The sequence below is a fragment of the Cebus imitator genome, unplaced genomic scaffold (genome assembly GCF_001604975.1).
Source record: "Cebus imitator isolate Cc_AM_T3 unplaced genomic scaffold, Cebus_imitator-1.0 Scaffold205, whole genome shotgun sequence".
NCBI lineage: Eukaryota > Metazoa > Chordata > Mammalia > Primates > Cebidae > Cebus > Cebus imitator.
Window position 1 is genome coordinate 3,452,838 of NW_016107520.1, and position 4,283 is coordinate 3,457,120.

Here is a 4,283-nt window from a genome sequence, read left to right on the forward strand (position 1 = left end):
TTAGCCAGGATGGTCTCAATTTCCTGACTGTGTGATACGCCAGCCTCAGCCTCCCAAAATGCTGGGATTACAGGCATGAGCCACCACACCTGGTCATGATGATGGAACTCTTACACAGTTTGTGTAATCACCAAAATCCTAGATGCTCACCAGCATGAAGGCTCCCCTTGCTCTAACTGAGCAATCTGCAAAGGTGTGGGGCGTGCAGGGCTCTCTGGCTTAGCTGCGGCTCATCCCACCAGAACTGTGTGCAGGGGCTGTGTGATCAGTCTGCCTGGGCTTCCATAACAAAGCACCATGGTTTAGATGGCTTAAACAACGGAAAGTGATCTTCACCCAGTTCCGGAGGCTGGAAGTCTACGATCAAGGAGTTGGAAGGTTTGGTTTCTCTGTCCTTGGCTTGCCGACGCTGCCTTCTCACCATGTCCTCACATGGTCTTTCCTCTGTGTGCATGCCTGCCTGGTATCTCTTGCTCTTCTTATAAGTATTACAGTTGGTAGCTAGTCAGGCATGAGCAGGGCCGGAGAGGGCTCCCTGCCCCCACCACCAGGAACGTCAGGATGGTCAGGTGTTTGTTAACTGTCTTGGTAAGGTAATAATTGGTTGCAGGTGGTGCCAGGGAAAGGCCGGCTCCCAACAGATAAAAAACACCTCAAACTGGTGATCAGCAGCTTCCTGATAAGACCTCAGGAGTTGGGCGAGTGGGTTCAAGTGAGCACCTATGGACAGCCCACCCCAAGGGAAGAATCAAGTTAGAAATAACACAAGACCCGGGAAGTGTGCCGATGTATAAACCCGAAGTCAAAAGGTCCAGTAGGGCTCTTGAGCTCTCAAACTGCCCTCTTGGCCCTCTTCTATGTGCACTTTTCTTCCTTTGATTCCTGCTCTAAAGCTTTTTTTTTAAACAAACTCTCACTCCTGCTCTAACGCTTGGCACGGTCTCTCCTGCCTTACGCTCCGCAGTCACAGCCTTTGTTCTGGGGAGGTAAGAAGTGAGCTTGCTGCAGACCTGCCTGTCTGGATTGGCTGCTGGATTAACTGCCCTAAACACTTCTGTTGACTCTCACCCTGACAATGTCACTTGCAAACATATCTTCACAGGCGGAGGACCAGGACACCACCAGAAATCATCCTTCGCCCCCACCCCAAGATGAATGCATCATTGACGTGTCCCACTCCCTCTTTTTCACGTGTTTGCCTTACCTGATGTAAGATGTAGATTTACCAAGAGAGTCCGGGACATGATTGATTCCCTGTACAGTTCTGCAGGCGGTACAGGCAGCATCGTGCCAGCCTCTGGTTCTGCTGAGGTCTTGGGAAGCTTTTACTCATCACAGAAGGTGAAGAGGGAGCAGGTGTGTCACACTGATGAGAGAGGGAGCAAGAGAGAAGAGGAGGTGCCAGGCCCTTTAAACAATCAGCTGTTGCCTGCACGAACAGAGCCAGAACTCACTCATTATTGCAAGGAGATCACCAAGTCATTCATGAGGGATCCACCCTTATGACCCAAACACCTCCCATCAGGCTCCACCTCCGGCACTGGGGATCCCATTTCAACATCAGATTTGGAGGGGACAAATCAAACCATATCAGGCAGCTAATGTGAGACCCTGGCAGACCCGCATGGGACCTGCTGCTGTAGGTCAGCTGACGCAGCCACACCTCTCCCCGGCCGGCTTCTTCAGACTCCCTGCTCAGGCCCTGGGCTTTGGTTGCCTGGCCAAGGTCAGGGCCCCCTCTTCCTCCCCACACAGGCTTCTCAGAGGGGCTGTGTCACAGCACCATGCCTGGCCCCAGCAAGCACGCACACTTGCCCAACCCTGGGGGCTGGAGTTCACTCCAGTGCCGCCCCTGAGGCCTCTCTCATGCCTGCTCCAACCAGACCCTAAAGAGAGATGTCGCAGGAAGGCGCGGCACTGATCCCTATGTCCTCTAAGCCCCTGGGACATAAATCAGGGCTGGTTCTCTTGTGACTTTCCCCCTTAATCCTCCACATCAATGTGCCCCTAGAACTCTTCCGCCTCAACCCCTTTGCATGCTTCAAGTGAGCGATGAAGCAATGTGGTGTGGTATCAGCCCGGCTGGCATCACATATACCCCAGGCGGGGTGGCATACATTACAGAAAAGTGCTTTCTCACAGTTCTGGGAAGTCCGGGCTCGAGGTGTCAGCCTCGGTCCCAGGGAGAGCTGTTTTCCTCCCTTATCCTCAGGTGGCCTTTCTTCTGAGGGGTTGGAGAGCCACGTGCATGAGCTCTCCCGTCTTTGACTTAATCCTATCAGACCTAGGCCCAGCCTTATGACCTTACTTAACTTTAATTACGTCTTAAAGATCTCATCTTAAAATACAGTCACAGTGAGGGTTACAGCTTCCAAGTCTGAATCAAGGGGTGGGGGTACACTTCACAGCAGCTGGCAAAACCAGTTTGGGGTTACCTTCTGGGCTAGTCCTGCTTAATTGTTCTCAGCCTTGATCTAGATGAGGGTTAAGAGAACTTGGCACTTGTTGATTTGTGTTTTCCTTTGGAGAAGGATAGAAACACTCAAGACAACCGTCCCCCTCACCTTTCCCTTCCTGTAACATAAGCCGTCATTGTGGAGCTGGAGAACCCACACCAGGATCCTTCTCACAATTAGGGTTGGTCCTCCCCTTTGAAAGCATACGCTCCTTATGGTCAGGGGGTAAATCTTAGGCAGTGATCACAGGGGCCATTTGTTTGTTTGTTCCACCTGTGGAAAAGCTCAGTGGTTATTTACTAAGATGAACTGAAGCAAGCGTTGTGGAAGGTTCACTTTGCCACCTGTCTGCATAACCAGGGACACTGTAGGCAGCGATCCAGGGATCAGTTACTCCCCACAAGTCCGTTCTGTGGGAGTTGACACTCCTCATCCTTGCTAAAGTCTATCACAGGGTTGGGATCCAGAGAGAAGGTAGCAAAGGAAGGCATTTTCTAGGAAGTAGCAACTTTTTTTTTTTTTGAGACTGAGTTTTGTTCTTGTTGCCCAGGCTGGAGTGCAATGGCGTGGTCTTGGCTCACCGCAATCTCCACCTTCCAGGTACAAGCAAATAGCAGCATTTCTTATTTTGACACTGCATGGGAAACTGTGGGATAGTGGCATCCATTATGAGCTGGTCACAGAGGCATGCTTCCTTGGTGTGGCAGGATACTTACCAAAGAATTTTGAGTTTATGTTTTATTTCTTTTGTGGAAAATAGCAGGTGGTACTTCCTTGCTTTAGGGAAGGTTTATAGCAGGTTAAAGGCAGGTATTGCTTTCAAAGGATCTTCTCTTAACCTTTATGGATGCTTAAATCCATTGAGAATAGAGTTTGAGGTCAGAAAAGAAAACTAGCAAAGAGCTGCCTCATCCATTATCTTTAGGGTCCTGAAATTTGTGACACAAAGAACATTCTATAGCCTATCAATAGCTTACATTATTCTCATATAAATTCTTGGTAAGCAACTTAGGAACCGCCTCTTTTCCTCTAAAAACCCGCTGTAACTGCTGTTAACGGAAGCACAGATTCAGAGCAACTTGAATCTCTGCCCTCAGGTTGCAGTGCTCAAACTTGGTCCAAACAAACTCTCTACTTATGTTTATTTTGCCTCTATTTCTTCCTTTAGATGGACAGAGGTGAGTGAAAGAGATGGCCTTTGAGGGCAGCCTGAAGAGGGAAAGAGGGATGGAGCCCTGTGTAGACAAAAGAACAATCCTGGGGTGCGGTGAGGAGAAGGCATCTGTGCCCCGCTTCCTGAGAGTGCCCTGAGGATGTGAAAGGACCCTGAAGGACAGCAGAGATACCCAGCCTAGGCTCCTTGGTTCCTAACCATGCTGAAGGTGCCCAGATTCCAAACCTGGTACTAATGCAAGACAGCTGTAGGTCAGATGAGGCCATGGGAGCAGGAGCAAAAACCACTGAAGCAGCATCATTGTCTGGGGAAATACCTGAGATTTGTTGTCTCATGGCAACAGAAAACCAGGATGTGGACACACAAAGAGTGAGCTTAAGAATGGAAGTTTAGTAGGCGAAAGAAAGAGAATAGTTCTCTCTTCTGCGAAGACAGAGGTCCTGAATGGGTTTTTCCGGTTCTGCAGTGAAATGCAGGGGGTTTTATAGATGAGCTTGGGGAGACGGTGTCTGATTTACATAGGGCATGGAAGATTGGTCAGACCAAGTGTGTCATTTGCATAAGGTGGGAATAACTGGTTAGGGCTAGGTATGCCATTTGCATAGGGTGCAAAAGGCTTGCTGACTCCACCCTAACCTTTTTTTTTTTTTTTT